This window comes from Pelecanus crispus, chromosome 1, assembly GCF_030463565.1.
Source record: "Pelecanus crispus isolate bPelCri1 chromosome 1, bPelCri1.pri, whole genome shotgun sequence".
Classification (NCBI taxonomy): Eukaryota; Metazoa; Chordata; class Aves; order Pelecaniformes; family Pelecanidae; genus Pelecanus; species Pelecanus crispus.
Genome location: NC_134643.1, coordinates 17,925,722 through 17,942,960, shown reverse-complemented (window position 1 = coordinate 17,942,960; position 17,239 = coordinate 17,925,722). Strand labels below are relative to the sequence as shown.

Here is a 17,239-nt window from a genome sequence, read left to right as displayed (position 1 = left end):
TGCTTATGCCAGTCAAGGACTTTTCAGCTTCCCATGCTCTGCCAGGTGCACAAGAAGCTGGGAGGGGGCACAGCCAGAATAGTTGATCCAAACTGGCCAAAGGGCTATTCCATACCATATGATGTCATGCTCAGTATAGAAACTGGGGGGAGTTGGCCGGGGAGCAGCGATCGCTGCTTGGGGACTGGCTGGGTATCGGTCAGCGGGTGGTGAGCAATTGCATTGTGCATCACTTGCTTCGTGTATCATTATTATTATTATCATTATTATACTGTTACTATTAGCATTACTATTTTACTTTATTTCAATTATTAAACTGTTCTTATCTCAACCCAGGAGTGTTTCTCACTCTTACTCCTCCAATTCTCTCCCCCATCCCATCGGGGTAGGGGGAGTGAGCAAGCGGCTGCGTGGTGCTTAGTTGCTGGCTGGGGCTAAACCACGACAGTCATCTGGCTCTGACCTGATGTATGCAGGTGACCTGAATTTTATTTAGTTAACCAGGCACATTGCTACAGCTCTGCACAAATGGTACTGGTCTGGCTCACCTTGCCTGGGACAAAAATTCTTTCTGAGGGCTTTTGAGTTTTGTCTCAGGAAGGCAAAATCAGACCTAGTACATCCTTTTCAGAAGTACTACCAGGGAAACCTTCAGGTACTTGGAACAATTTTAGGTTTCAGTTCTTTAAACCCTCACAAGTGTCAGTGTATCTAAAACAACTGATTCACTGATTTGGATCTTTTTAAAGAATTGTGCCATGCAGGAGCCTTCAGTGTAGTAACTACAAACCACTAATGTAGAATTTTCTGAAGCAAAGCAAAATTCTTCCCTGTAACTATCTCTTCTTGTGTAAAATGACCAGTTTAGCTAGCTTCTCTGATTTGGAAAAACTGGTTATTAAATGGTTGACGCTTTTCAGTAATCAAGGGCTATCTTACTAAATCATTTTTTTTGTCTGCTAAATAAAAAGATATGCAAAAAGCGTCATTGCGCGCAGTCCATGGCACTCAGAGGTGGGCCCCAGGGTCCCTGTCGCACAGCTGCGCCCTTGGTAGCTGTCAGGAGCAGGTTCACTTTGACTGAACCAAAGGTGGGGGCTTTGTGCAAACCAGCCATTTCGTGATGAGCCAAAAAGCAGGCTTTTAGGGTGTACGGTGTCACTGTTTACAGATAGATGTCAGAGCTCTTCTATAATCTATAACAAAAATTAGACAATTCATTTAGTTACTGAGAAGCGTTGCTTTTAAGTCTGACACGATAGCATTATGGGGGATCACGTAAGGAAATAGAGGACCATTGTTGGCTGTTAAAAAGGAAACAGGATACTGGTGTAGGAAGCTGAATGGAAGATGAAGGATTAATATGATCAGCAAGTTCTCTATTTCCCAGCGCTGTATCATTTCATCACAGTTTGTGTGGCAGTTTGAATGGGAGGATTAAAATTTTCTTTGGACTCCTAGATAGAGTATCCTAGCCTAAGGATATTTTACTGAGGAAATAAAACCCTTTTTTATTAATTATTTTATATTAAAAATAAAATTAAAACTTACTTTATAAGTTTTGTACTTAATATACTTCATATACACTCTACTACTCAGAGCACAGAGAAATAGAAGTGAAACTTGGTGTGTCACCATGCGTGCATCTGGGGACACTGTGAGCATTTCCTTACAAACTGCAACATGCCGTGTTTCCATAGTCTGCGTATTTCTTAGTGAATCACTTTAGCAGAGTAAACAGCACTTGCTGAGGCAGCGGAGGGACACCCCAGCTTTCAAGCTCCTCAGTGGATGAGGAGGGGAGGGCACAGCCGTGGGGACAGCCACTGAAGCAGCTTGCTGAAGTGCTGTCAAGCAGATAAGGGGCCCGGGCAGCCCCAGGATGCTCTTTAAAAGGCAAAGAGATCTGACACGGATGTTAAAAATAAACCCCTGCTTCATTCTCAGGGCTTGCTGCTGTTCAAGCAGACTGGAAGGTGAGCAATGTTAGCAGCTGCTGTTTTCCTATCGTTAACACGTGCCCCTGTCATCATTTTCTTCTTCTGCCCCAGTTTTTCAAAGGGGAATGAGCCAGTCCCTGCTGCACAAGAGGAAACTCATGGGAGAGAGGGAGAGCAGAGGGGCCGTGCCAGGAAACACCACTGATGTCATTGCCTTTGCACTCGCATGACGTGAAAGTGATGAAAAGCAGGGCCACTGTGTGGAGAGCAGCACGTTGCCTTCTGCTGTCCATGCTAGAGACCGAGGTCATCACCTTCCCCTTAGCAGTATTTATTCCAGAATGGTTAAATTTGGGCTGGCAGAGGGGAGCTCACAATATTGAGTAAACAGCACAAGTAGGATATGCTAACCTGTATGCATTTAGCACGCTCTCAGGACTTTCCAGCATGTCTGAGAATTGCATATGTTGCACCAGCTCTCCAGTAGCGAAAGAAGGAGCAGGTGCTGCGGGACAGCGGCAGCCGGAGGCAGCGCTGCAGGTCTGCCCGCAGGGCTGCCCGCTGCGCTCTGCAGCAGGGTTAGGCCTTCGCCTTGGCTGGTACTTGTTTGTAAACCAGTTCTTGGCTACTTCATGTTTTAACAAAGCTGGAAGAAAAGTTCCTGTGAGGAGGTTGAAAAGACAGAGATAATTTAGGGATTTGGGTTGTGCCAAGATAAATGGGATGCTGTGTCTGAACTTGACTCAGCTAAGAAGTGTTTGAATAACACAGTGCCCAAAACTCATGAGTTTGCTTAAATTATGCACTCGTATTATTTTGCAGGTATTGCATCCTTCCGCCCTTTCCAAAATCCTTCTGCACAGTGTCAAGTCCTTGTCCCATCACTACTTCAGCCCCTTTTCCCCACTAAGATACCACGCAGCCTCCTCAAACAGGCACAGCTCTCCTGAGCCGGCTCCCTCCTCTCTGCCTCCAGCTCGTGTTTGATCCCCACCTCCAGCCCCTTCTGCGCTCCCCTCCCTCCCTCTGCCCTCCAGCTTGCTCTGGCGTTTTGCAGCAGCACCCCATCCCCGGTTGTGGGGCCACAGGGGCTGCCTCTGCCAGCATCCCCACAGGGCTCCTTGCCGCTTCTTCTGTTCAGCTGCTTGCCCAGGGAGTTTCTGGTCTTTGCTCCTTTTCAGACATCTCTTCCCAATGCTGTTCATGGGAAATGCATAACCCATCATCCCAGATACCCGTAGAGATCCATTTTATTCATTTGTCTGTGTCCCATGTTAAAAAACCGTTAAAGAGGTGTTTATACTGCTTTTTTTTCCCCTTCACTCATGTTTTCATCTCCCTCCATCTGCCTTTTGTTCCATCAGCAGCTTTTCTTTTTAATAGAAATGATCACTTTTGCCTACCCGTTCAGCAGTCCCTTCCTGTGTCGCTTCTGTGCTCTTTTTGCACAGCAAAACCCATACAGACATTTCAAACTTTTCTTATTATTCACAGTCCTCCAGCTGAGTGCTGCCAGGCTGCTCGTCCTGCTACTGGGGTCATTACAGCTGTGCCTGTCCTCTTCCTACCCACCACTGTGTCCTCAGGCAGTGACAGGCTTCCTTGAGCTGGACCCTTTCCTCCTGCCTTGGAAATGTAAGACATGTTGTGGTGCAGGTTCAAATAAATAGCAAAAATTTCCTGTTGTGCTCACAGAAAACGTTTGGGGTCAGGTACTCTCTTAGCTTCATCCTTCTTTCCCAGTTCCTTTTTCTGTTAAGCTTCTTCAAAGTATCTTTTTAAAAACTAAGCTAGAAACTGTTCAGTTTATTTCCTTCTTTCTGCATTTGTACAGTATCTAGCAAGAAAAAAAAGGGTTTGGTCGTCTTTGGAGCTTTCAGATAATGCTGTAATTCACATAAATCTAAATCACTTCAGTCCAAAGCAAATTTTCATAGATGAGTTTTCACAGCTCTCAAAGCTGTTCCTGCAATCTGAGTTGATCATGGTCAGATACGAGCAAAGGTTGAGTGTTTTTTGGCACCTGCAGCTCTGTGGAGGATATTTGGCTGTCACTGGGATTTTGACTCCAGGAGTGGGTGACTTGGATGCGGGGGGCGACTCTGGTGGGAAACTTCTGCAGCAGCTATTTCCTTAACGCAGCACACGGTTCTGCGGCATCCTGCTGATGCTGCCACCCTGCACAAAGTCAGTTGGGTAATGACGATAATGAAATAAGAAGTGAGTGTAGAAGTGACTGCTGTAAATTATTTTCTGTACTCAGCTCAGAAGCGATGTGCTTGGTAATGTTTGTCTTTAGTGTTGTTGAAAAATGTTGCTTTATAATTAACTCCTTATCATGAGGTTCTCCTGCCGCTTAGGGACAAACACTGGCAAGAGGTGAGTCCAGAGCTGGCTTTGTGCCACCATGTTTGCAGAGAAGCATCAAACCAGTTCTCTGTCAGCTCGAGTATTTGATGCTTTCTTACAAATCCTGGTGTGTACAGGCACTGTAAAACACTGCAGTAATGAAACAGATTGTATCAGAGGAGGAAGGGAAGCAATGTCGTTTCACTTACCGTGTAGTGATGGAAATGGGTCCTTCCTCCCCTGGTAACAGTTGACACACTTGGTTTCAGTGGAAGGGAAGCACATGGATGTTGTAGTAGGGAAGTGTTGGCTTCTGTATTGAATTTCTGGAAGAGAAAACACCAAAGGGAAGGAATTAGTAGCTATAAGAGAGCAGAAGTGAACTAGGAGTGTTTTATAAACATTCTCTTAGTTATATATTGAAAGTCTTGTGAGCTACCCAGTAGCAAGGTATCAGTTTACCTGTTAGCAGCGTTACTTGCCATTGTAGATGTTTGCTGACAGCGGGCAGGAGGCAGGGGGAAAGTTGCTCGCTGACTCTGTTAGCTCAAACACGTTACCTTCTGGGATCCTGATCTCGCAGCCATTAAATCAATGGGAGGTGTTAAATTAAAGGTGACCTGCATGTGACCTGCTTTCTCAAGAGGTATATATATTGATAAGAAACTCGGAAGAAATGGGATTTTGTTTTATTATTTTGGAAGGAAAGGGGGAAGATTTCAGCCTGGCAAATAAAACTGACGAAAAATAGCAGAAGCAACCTGCTGCTTGTTCACAGGATAGCTGGCATAAGGGGCAGCAGCAACGTGAGCTACCCTCTTTGCCTTGGTAATGTGCTTCCTCTCCACATGATGAGAGTACAGTCAGCCTCTGCTGGAGTTTGGTCCTTATCCTTTGGCTCTCCTGAGCCTGCTGGTGTGAGTGATAGTCAATAGGTTTAGCCATGATGGTATTTGTTTGGAATAGGAGCAAAACCACCAGGATGTTTGATGGTAATGGTGCTCAGTATCGATAATATCACGTGAACTATCTGGCATTCATTGCACATACAGGATCATGTATGATTGCAGGCATTGCTTGGGACAGGAGATTTTAATAAGCCCAGTAGTGGGTGGTGTTTTTAATTAAGTGAAAACTTCAAGTCACTCTCCCAAACTTCTGATAGAAATGCAACTTTGTTCAGAATTTGAGATATACCATCAAATTTATGTTAATGTTTTACCTGATGCATTACCTCAGGGTAGAATTCATCATTTGGCACAAGATAAAAATGTTTTTCGTATGGACATGTTCCTTTAATTAGAAAGGGCATGTACATGTATATTTATATACTATGTATCTTATATGTTACTTATACATATATGGCATCAAAGTCGCTTAAGGATGTTACTGTTCTGTAGGCAGAAGCTCCTTCTGCATCTGCTTAAGGGAGCACAGGATAATTTTACCTAAATGACAGAAAACCTGAGAAGAGCAGAGAGAAACATGCTATCACTAATGTGCAGTACAGTAATTCTGGGGGAGGGGATGAACAAATCCCAGAATGACTCACAGAATGACTCACAAAAGTAATGACGGTAAGACCGGGCAGTGTGTGTACGTGGGATCCTCTTCCATGGTCAGGACATGTAAAATGATGGGTGCCTTAGAGTATCTCAGCTGTACTGGTCACTTGAGCCTGCAGGCTCCTAGGATGAGGTATTCAGGACAGACATTACCCTTTTTCCATAACTGAGATAAGGTTTCTTCTCATATTTGATAATCAATAGTAAGCTGCCATTCTTTTACTCCTTCCTTGTGTTTCTTTAGACTGAAGAGTGCCATGGGTGTTGTTTCAGATGCTTGACTGTCTTAGGAGTAGCCCACCCTTTCACAGCGGTTGCAGTTAGCAGTTACCTGCTGCTTTCCATCCCTCTGCACTTCCCACCCAGCAGAGCCCAGACCTGCGTTTAGCCTCAAGACAGCCGCTGGAGAAAACAGGCAAATTCTTCAGTTGGAGATAAACTTAAAAGAAATGAGGGCTGCTTAGGGCTGATCTTTGGTGCGTTGTGAATTCAAAGCACAGGAGGTACATTGCTCTAAATCAGGCTCACATGTGCTTTCAAAAATCACTTGCCTGTGGTAAGCGATGGTTTCTCTTGAGTTAACTGGCCTTCATCTGGGGCAAGCTGGAGCTTGTGTATCGCCGACGTCTGAGCTAACGCTGTAGAGATTTAGCTCTCAGCCCACTTGCACACTAGAATTTGCTAGTACCTTACCTTCCCGGGGAGGATCTATCCCTCACCCACTAGCTGAAAGCTGTTTCCAGGTGCCAATACACCCTCTGTTTCAGTGCCAAGACCCACGCTGTAATTGATTTTCCGTAACTCGGGTGCGTGCTGCAGCTCTCCTCTTGTGCTTGCTCAGCCGGCAGGCAGGTAGGCAGGAGGGTGGCTTTCCCCTTCGCCTGTGGGTTCCTCGGCCGAAACTGATCCTGAAGACTTATTTAACTGTGCCTGTACAGCTGTGCTATGGTGCCAGCAGAGCTTGCCATTTTGAGTCTGCATCTGCAAATCCTCCATACTGTGGATCACAGACTGACCATCCATGCTGGGAAGTGCTGTACCCCTGGACGAAATCAACCAGCTCTGTAGCTGGGGAGACCTCAGTGAGCCCCATTTTCTCCCAGTGCAGTCTGAGTAGCAGCTCTGCAGCACTGGTGTAGAGAGTCTGTGTGCCCTCCCTGGATGCTGGGCTCTGGATGGAGCTGGGGGCAGCTGAGGGTCTTGAGGACAATGTGGAGTTGGGACTGCCGCCAGCTCAGGTAGGCTTGGGATGCAGCAGCTTGCAACAGAGGAACAGATCCCGTCTGCATTTGCCTGGGACTTGGGGAATGAAGTGGAAGGGGGGACGAGGTCAGGGAGGAAAAGACAGGAAGAAAAAAGCAGCCCCAGGCGAGGTCAGGGCTTCATTTGCTGCTGTTCCTGTAGTTAGTCAGGCAATGTGTTGGTCAGAAAGAGGAATGTTGTATGGGAGCTCTGTGAATGTGGATGTCTGAAGAGGCATAAATTGAGAGCATACCTATCGGAAGATAGTATTTGTTAATGCTCTTGCTGTTAAAATAAAATTAAAAGCATCTGCAGGTCTGTTCCAAATGACCCACCTTCACTCCATGCATGCTCTCCATCTCCATGTGCAATTTTTGTCACGTCCAAGTATACTGGCGTTGGCTGGGATAGAGTTAATTTTCTTCATAGTAGCTGATATGGGGCTATGTTTTGTATTTGTGGCCAAAACACTGTTGATAACACAGGGATGTTTTAGCTAGTGCTGAGCAGTGATTACACAGAATCAAAGCCTCTTCTACTCAGACTGCCCCACTAGCGAGTAGACTAGGAGTGCACAAGAAGTTGGGACACAGCTGGAACAGCTGACTCCAGCTGACCCAAGGGATATCCCACACCATATGACGTCATGCTCCGCATATAAAGCTGGAGGAAGAAGAAGGAAGGAGGGGACGTTCGGAGTTATGGCATCTGTTTTCCCAAGTCACGTTCCACGCATGATGGAGCCCTGCTTTCCTGGAGATGGCTGAACCCATGCCTGCCACTGGGAAGCAGTGAATGAATTCCTTGTTTTGCTTTGCTTTGTGCATGGCTTTTGCTTTGCCTATTAAACTGTCTTTATCTCGAGCCATGAGTTTTCTCACTTTTAGCCTTCTGATTCTCTTCCCCATCCCACTGTGGGGCAGTGAGCGAGTGGCTGTGTGGGGTTTAGCTGCCCACCGAGGTTAAACCACGACACCAAGCAAGAAATAAGAAGCACTTTACAACAGGCCTGGTGTTTAGCAGCTTCAGGATAAAGACTTTCTGTAATGGACAGGAGCAAAGGCCTTGAGATAAAAATTGCAGCATCTACCTGGCAATGCTGGAGCTGTAAAGGGAAGGTTGTTAGATTTTGGGTTTGTTGGGGTTTTTTTGGTGGGGAGTCCCCCTTTTCTAAATGAAGCAGACAAATCAAGCCAGTCTCTTTGCTTGAAAGGCTTTTCTGCACAGGTGCCTTCCAGATCTCCAGTTCAATGGCAGCTTCTGGTCTGGCAAAAGGAAAAGGGTGGGTAAATGTACAGACTTGACAGAAAGCCCAATGAACCCATTGAGCTCCCAAGGGAGACGTGAGCGGGGAAGCAGCAGTCTCGCGGGGCAGCTGCAGAGGCGGCAGGAACAGGGGGTGCGCAGCAGCCACCGGGGCCCACCAGCCGATGTGGAGGGGGCAGCTGCACGCTGCAGCAAGGGTGGCACGAATTTACCTTAGACACGTGATGCGTCTTGCTGGAGCGTGCCTTACTTATATGGAGCACCTGCTTCAGCTGACCATGGGGTGAACATAAGCTCTTGGGTTCAGTCTTGTAGAACCCGTGCATTTTCTCATTCTCTTACACGCATTATGCCTGCAACTCATTAGCAGAATTATCTTGAGGATTATCTTTATAGCAAATCTCTAACATTCATCACTGCCTTTGTTTTACTAGAGCCTCTGTTTTGATTCTGGGAGCCTGTGTCACGCAACTGCCTAGCAGTGGCCAGAGGCAGAGCACTTCTGAAGGATTTAAGGATGCGTACACAAAACTTCCCTTTTGAAAACTTAGGTCCACCCCTGTTCTCCCACCCAAGCGCCATCTGAGACCACATTTCATGCAGCCACCAGTCACTGAGGGGGTGACACAGCCGTACCCAAAAAGTCAAGACCTACAGGGCTGCGTGCTGGTGTGCTCGTGGGTACCTGGAAGCTCGGTGGCCACTTGCGTTCCCCTGCCATGGGTGGGCAGGACCTGCGCTTTAATCCAAACCACTTGCATAAGCACAAGCGGCACGGGCAGTTGCAGGCAGTGGGAGTGGTGCTGGTCTGTGTTGGAGAGGTTGATGTAGTACTTTGTTTTGAAAAGGGTGGGTTGAAATACAGCAACCTGTGACGGTCTGCTGCGGAGACGAGCACGAGCGCTGCTGGCTACAGCACATGTGCCCCTGCGCCAGGTGCCTGTGGAGCTGACAGATAGGCTATCTTGTTTCCTTCTGAAAACACAGACCCTCTCTGATGATGGCAAATTCACCTGTTATGGAAATACAATTATTCTTTATTCAGGGAAAATAATTGGTCTCTCACCTTTGCCTTTGGGGAAAAAAAAAAGTCAGATATCAACATTTTAGTGAAACTCAGATTGTGACAACTGTGTCAAAAGACACTGCTTTCTCTCCTATAAAGGGGACTAATTCTTGTTGGAAGTGCTGAGCCCATGGTGCCCCGTCCCCCCAGGACCGACAGGCGAACAGGAACATCACGCAGCTGCTCAGCACAGGCTCCCCCATGCCACCCCGCCGCTGCGCTGCCCCTCGGGCGGGAGGCTCCTGTTCCAGCACAAAAGCCTTGTTTGCTCAGCTCTCGGTCAACCTGCCGAGCCTGCCAACAAGGCTGCCAGCACCAGGGGTGATTTATGAGGCAGGCACATGCCTGCAGCTGAATAGGGATTGCCAGCTCCTTGGAGAAAAGCCACATAGCTGCCACCAGCTAGGCATAACTTTTAGTTGTTGGACCCAGGGTGAAAGACGTTGCCCTGAAAGTATCCAGGACACCGTCCAGTGTCGTTTACTTCTTAACCGGAATGGTCAGGAAAAGCGGTTGGCAATTAAATTCTTAGATAGGTATTAGGTATTACACCCTGTGCCAGGGAGCACCTCTTGCACTGGGGCATGGTTGCCCCTGCCGAGTGCTGCATTTTATAACTCAGTTGGAAAAGACAGACCCCAACGGAAGTCAAATCACTGCAAATGCAATTAGTAATAAAGGCTGGGTATGACTTATGCAAATGTCTGTCGCTCATGACATCTGAGCAGACATAATTGCGATCTGAGGGGGAATTTGTGAAGTTAATCCTCCTGGTGACTAATTTGTTACGGGATTGAGGGAGATTTTCTAAATAAATGATGCAGTTGTTGAAGATTATGATAATGCCACTGTTGATCAAACGTGGGCCCACCAGTTTGGGGTTTGCCAGCTCAGAGCAACTTGCTGTGTTTACAGCATCCATGATCAACACAGGCCCCCTCTAGTATTGCTTGGCGTTGTCTGGTAAAGAGAAATGCAGAATATTAATTGCAACGTTAAGCAAATATTTGGAGGGGGTGGGGGACGCTGCAAATACTGAAAATGTCATTCAGTTAAGAACAACCTACTTCTCTGGGCATATTTTTCCAGGAAAGAATACAGTTTTGAGGATCTGCATTTCCAAATCTAAATTCATAATGTCTCTGAGAAATGCCAATATAGCTTTTAAAGGTTCTCTCAAGTGTGCAAGGCAGAAAGTGTGTTAAAATTTATTGCTTCCTCGTAAAACAAATCACGTATTCTTACTTAAGATTTAGCTATATTTCTAGTTTTATCATTTCCTTATCACCCATCTCATTGTGAGTATTTAATATTTAATAGTGGAAGATACTGCAGGGTTGTAGAGGTCAGCAGTGGCATGGTGAGGAGGAGGAAGTTGACAGCGCTAATTTCCAGTGGAGTGCTGATGGTATCCTTCACCAGATCATCAATTTGTGCTGGATGCCTTTCCTTCTACGGCATTTTCATGGGATCAAAAGTTCTGCTTAAGCACGGAAAGGTTTGCAGGACAGCAAAAACAGAGGGAGTGTGGTCAGGTCTTTAGCTCTAGTTTTGAGAAGGACTGATCTGTGGTTACCTGTGTAAGTGCAAGGCCTCTTCTTCACAGAGAAAATTGCTGGGGGTTCTTCAGTTATACAAGGAAAAAAAGCAATTCAAATGAAAAAGTCACTTTCTTTGCTAGTCACAACCAGAGTTTTTACCAGCATCCTGAGGGACATGCATGTTTAATTTACTTTCCAACTCAAGAGGTCAAGGAGCTTTTACTGGGTTACCAATATTGGTAGCCAGATGCAGGTTATGATAGTTTTTCACAATTTTCTTACAAGAACAAAAGTTACTGTAGCAGCAGATCATTGTGCTTGTTGGTGTGCAGGCTTGTATACTTATGAAGCATGGTGGTAGATAGAGCTGGAGACATATGTACAATACAAGGATATGAGAAATTTGTAGCTATGCATCTGTATTATTTGTACTATGTATTTTGCTGCTAGTGGGCATGGTCATTTTAAAAAACTATAGCAATTAAAATTACAAGCATCTAAAGAAAGGGAAAGAAATCAGATTTTCCATTGCTGAATGCATGCCAGGGCTTTACATTTAAAGTTCGAAATGTTGTTCTAGTCAAACACATAAAATACGTTCCTCGTGTCTGGATGCAAAACATGTCATTTCCTACATGCTCAGAACTCAATTTTTAAAATGCCACGAGAAAAGGTAATCTCTGCAAAAATAGTTCCGTTTATGAGTCATTTCCTGGCATTCTGGCTGAAGATTCAGAGACTCCCATCCTTGCTGAGGCCCAGTTCATCCTCTTCCACCCAAATCCAGAGGATCATCAATGAAAGTCCTAGTCTAGATAAGACCATAGATTTGATATATCGAAACTGAAGTTTGACAGATTCTGATTAGAAATAATATACAATATCATTAATAGTGAAGGTATATAATCTGCATGATAATCTGCCCACAGTTCTGATGGTCTCACTGTCCTTTAAATCAAATCAGTATTTCCCTTTCTAAAGGAAAATTTTAACTCAGGTGCAAGCCATGTTACTGAGGCAGGACTCACTGGGTGATGTTCTGTGGTTGTATAAAGCAAAAGGCTGATTAGATGATAACAATAAGTCCCTTCTATCCATAAAATGTGGCAGGATCCTGTGAAAACCCATCTCGAGCTCCAGCCTGCAGTATTGCAAGTGAGAAGCCGAAGGCCAGGAGGACAGGATAAGCGTTGCTGCACATTTGCCCTGTTCTCTCTTCCATGGCATCTTCCGCTCCCTCAGCAGGACTTTGGTCTAGCCTGTGGCAACCATTTATGCTCCTAACATCTCCTAAAAAGCATTGAAGGGCTGCCTGGCTAATATTTACTTTTTCTTGGTCCTGCTGAGACGTGGTTGCGGAGCCCTTGCAGGTGGTAGTGGTAGTGGTGTAATGGGGGCAGCTGATCTACCTTTGCAGAAGAGGCACATAGGAGCCTGGACTTTAAAAGCCCCTCCCTGCAATTCCACCAATATTTATTCGTGCGGATTTCAATTAGTAGTAATTGGTTTTGTTGATTTTTTTTTTTTTCTGGTAGAGGGTAAGTGCAAAGTGATTGATATCTGGGAAAGGAAATCAGGATTTGGCGGCAGAGCGACATTCCATTGTCTTGACACAAAATAACAAATAACTGGCCTATAAATCTGTGTCTTGGGAAATGAAAGTGTAAAGCAGTGAAAGTCATTTGGAGGTCATTGAGATGCAAAGTGTGTCCTGCTCCCCAGCCCTGAGTTGCTCAGCTCTCTGTGACAGCTTTGAGAAATCTCTCAGGTGGCTGGGGAAGAAGAGGGCAGTGCCTGGCTCTCTCTCCCCCCTGCCTGCTTTTGGAAGTGTTGTTCTCGCGGAGTTTGCAAAGACCACCTGAAAACACTTGTTGTTGTGTCACTGATTTTATATGCAAATGCAAACAGTAACTCTCCAGCAACCATCTCCAGGATTTTCGCTCTGCAAGTGACAGTAGGGATCATGTCATGTCAAAACCAACCTGAGCCCCTGCTCTTCTGGAAGCCTCATCCTCAGCAAGGCTGCCCAGCGCTTACTCCTCTTGCTTCTTCCAGGTTTTAAAAGGCTTGACTTGTGTGCCCAGTTACAGCACTGCCACTTCTAGCCCTGCGCTCACCTCACGCCTGAGCTGGGTCTCAACTGCGTGGCTTTCCCCACCCATGGCGTGGGGCTCTCAGATCACCCTGGGGAACCTGGCACCCAGTGATGCTCCTTGAGCCCAGGTTTGCTCAAGCCATCTAACACCTCCACGCTGCAAAAATCCTCACAGGTCTAACGGCATCTCCCAAAATGGTGATTTCCAGCTCCTCCTGAAGGCTAAGGAGATGCAAGGGGCCTCCATGAGAGCTGGCAGAGTCTGAATGGCTGTTGGCTCACCATAAGGCCCTGAGGACGGTGCTTGAAGGCTGTGCTGTGCAGCACAGCCTGGCAGAGCTTCTGCAAAGCCAGCGGAGTCATTGAAATGGCACCTCAGGAATTTGGTGTGAGTGCTTTGAAGTGCACTGTTATCTCTATTTAATCACACAGTAAATCTACAGTAGCTCGCTGATTTGCAGTAACTTTTCAGGTATTTTGCATCTGTCTGGGGTGAGCGGAAGCAGCACTTTGCAATTAGCTGGCCACGCAGGGGTCTGTGTGCACCAGGAGACCCTCGCAAAGATCCAGCTGTGGGGTGGGGTAGCCCATAGAGCATTGTGGGATTCCTGGATTTTATAGACCTGGTTGTGTCCCCATCACCCACACTGAGCAACAGTTTGCTTGGCAAGGTGTCACCAGGGTTGAGTCTAAGGAGAAGGAGTTAGCTGCTGTGAATAAGTGTCACGTTGTGCTTTTTCTAGGTATTTCTTGGACTGTGACAACAGAAATATTTGCATCCTGGATGCAAAATTAAGTTGTAAAACATACAAGATTTATATAAAGGCAAAAATATTTGAGAGTGGTACTTTGGCAGGTAGATAGGGACAAATGGCAAAGGGATAAGGGTTTGCGGAACAGGGAGAGGAAAGCACGTGAAGGAGAACATGGATGCTCTTCCAGCATCCTTCATGTGCTCTTATCTCCCAGTTATCCAGGGATGCATGCTGGAAGAGCATCCTTGTTGGTTGAAGGGAGGGAGGCAGCAAAATAGGCAGAAAAAAAGGTGGAGAGGGCAGGGAGAAGGCATGCCAGCCACAGGGGCAGATCAGAGGGGAGGAGAGGGCTGCAGAGGGCGAATGAGGGGACCCGCAGCAGCAGAGCACCGTGGTGAGTGGTGTCCCCCACATGGAAAGCTGGACATAGTCTTGAGGAGCGGGCATGATCTCTGGGCAGCCAAAACAGGTCCTTCTTGCTTTGTCAGCATCAAAAAGCTGAGGAATACAAATTTGAGGATAAAATTTCCATTTGCAGGCAGGGAAAACCCATTCTTCCCATCAGCACTACAGCAACTTTTGCCAAAATTAGTCAAATCCAAGAATACAGCCTTTGCAGGAGCTGGATGATATTGTGAACATACTGGTCATACTCTGTGGAGGGAAGGTGCACGCCTGGATGCCGTGCGTGTGTAACCATGGCTTTTCACAGCCTCGCCATGCCGTTGCCACATGGTGGGACAGGAGGCTGCTCCCCGTCTCTGCCCTACCACTGAAGGAACAGCAGCAATTCGGGCAGCGCCATTCACGCATGCCAGGTCTCATAGCTGTGCCAAAAGCCTCCTGCTTTGAATATCAAAGTTTAGCCTCTGGATGTGGCCGTGAAGGAGATAACAAATCAGGCTAGTAGAACTCGCTTGACTTTGTGGCCCAGCCTGGATCCTGAGATCGGTGTTTCAGGGAGTTTGTCTAGGAAAAGGAACTGGTCTGGTGGCTTTTCAGGATTTGCATTTTTGACTCACCGATGGGAAGCTTTCTGGTTTTCCTTTTCACTGTCACAGCCTCTCATGTTTCTCTACAGACTCGAGCCAAGTTTGTATAAAGAAATGCCATTAAAATATTCAGGGAATAAAGGGGATACATACATCAAAGGAGTAAGGGGTTTATGTGAAATGATTTGTCCTGCCTTTCCCTGGTGACTAATCAGGATGTGTAAAAGATTCTCTGTTCTTCACACCGCCTTATTTTAAAGGTGCTCTGGAAAGCTGCAGGGGGAAACTTTAAAAAGCAGAGATTAACAGTAACGGTGTCTCTTAATCTGGTCTAATTTGGAGTTTCTTGATTGATCAGAATGGTCTGCAAGTCCATGCCACGGCGCTAAGCTTCTCTGGCATTTCCTAGTCTCTCCCTCTGGGATTGCAAGCACAGTGCTTTCCCCATTTATTTTTTCCTGTTTATTTATTTATTTTCCTTGCGGGGGGCCAGGCTCCGGCTGCTTGCCCAGGGAGACCGCTGCCGCCGCGAGCCCTTAATGAGCTTTTTGACCACTGAAGCAGCACAGCATCGCCTGGGAATCAGAGGAGGTTTCTCCCTTCCCCATGTTAGATAGTGGAGCAGAGGCCGGCGGGTTAACGAAGGAGCTGGGGCGGCTGGCGGGCCGCCTAATGAGCGCCAGGGAGCCAGCGAGGGGAGACCCCGGCGGCGGCCAGAGCCCCAGCAGCAGCCTCCAGCGGGACCTGATGCCAGTTGCTCCATTTTTTCCCATTATTACTGTAGCTGGAAGCGCTGGGAAGCAAAGAGCCCCAAAGGATGTGAACATGAGGCATTCTCCACCCAACACTTTTGGGGGCGGTGGGGTATGAACCAGCACATTAACAATGCAGAGGAGTGCTTTTTTTTGTATTAAAAATAACTAGGAAACAGATTCTTTTTAACCTTTAACCACTCCAAACAGTCAATAAATCATTAGCTACTGATTAACAAAAACAGGAGGGTAACGTTGTCCAGTAAGCAAACTCTTGGAAGCACTGAAAGGCTGGCACAGACTTCAGGATGGCTTTTCTTTTTGTACATTTGCACTTACTAAAGAGACAAACGAGCCAAGCTCTGCATATTAAGCCACACAAAGCATTTTGCTAAAAGACCAACTTTCTAAAATAGATATATTTTTCTAGTGTGTACAGTGAGCTGAGCAAATGCAGTATTTACGATATGCAACATTTTATCTGTCCCCCAAGAAAACGCGTCTCCTCATGCCAAGCATGAAGAGATGGGTTGTGTCTCATTTGCAAGGGTTCCCAGCTGGTGTTCTCAAAGTCTTGGCCATACCTACAGTCTGCTGCTGAATCGTCTCCTCAGCTCCTTCAAAAGACTCAATGGCGTGGCTAAAGCAGGCGGAAGTCCTCATGGCCGAAGTTCGGGCTGGAGAGCACAGCTTTTTGAGTTCAGGGAATATCCGTGAAGTTGGAACACTCTCCCGTGCCCAGTCAAAACCACTGTCCCTCTTCCCATCTGTGCAAAAAGTTAAGTGGCAATTCTTTATCTAGGAATGGAAGTTGGGAAAAAGTGTTTCTGGTGGAGGAAATGCTTGTGGGATCTTTGGAAAAGCTCTATTATCTTGTGGATTAACTAATAAAAAGGTGAGATCCAGGAATCTGAGTGTCATCACTGCTGCTGACTGGCTACACAAACATTTGCACTTTGTAGCATTACTGTTACATGCACAGTGTCTAGTCTGGTTTAATTCAAAATAAATCTACCAAAGACTGGAATATTTGCTTAAACCTCTCCAACAATTTGGTATTGTGGCTTTTGAAAACAGTAGTATTTATAATGTAAAAATGTAACAGTTAAGTATTTAAGACAAGGCTTCCATTGTCCATTAATCTGTATGTCTCTTCCGTTCACTGTCCATCGTTAGACCGTCTGTGTCTTTAATAAGTAACTGTGTGGGCTCTCACAGTTTAAATATTTATTTTAAAATAATAGAGGATGTAAATGAAACTGAGATACATGAGAATATCTGTGTCTGATGTTTTAAGTGGAATGGGAGTAGATTAGTGCAGTAGATTTGCTAACTATAAGCAGATGTGTTTTGATGACCTTCTCTCCTCTGTCTGGTCTCCATTTATAAAATGCAAGTTCACAGCTCAAGCTTCTCAGCATTTTACATGGACCTGGGAGAATCTACATGTGTTTCTTTCTGTTGAAGTTGTGGGGAGAAGTCCAAACGGTTCATTGCTCTGTACTTGGGTTTCATGAAAATCAGATTTGGCATCGGTAGTAAAATACCTTTGCAGTGGTGTTCTCTCACTCCGCTGTCAACTGCAACCTGAGAAAGTCACTGCAGGTGGCCAAAGGGAGTTACGTGCACCTTTGCGGCTTGAGGTCGCTCCTCCAGGTCGCCACTGAGGACGGTAG

At 46.2% G+C, this 17,239-nt stretch overlaps 1 protein-coding gene across 1 annotated transcript in view; it reads left to right on the top strand.

The window, feature by feature from the left end:
- The window catches only part of CELSR1 (cadherin EGF LAG seven-pass G-type receptor 1), a 173,857-nt gene that overhangs the window by 102,590 nt on the left and 54,028 nt on the right, over positions 1-17,239 (top strand). The window lies entirely within an intron of this gene.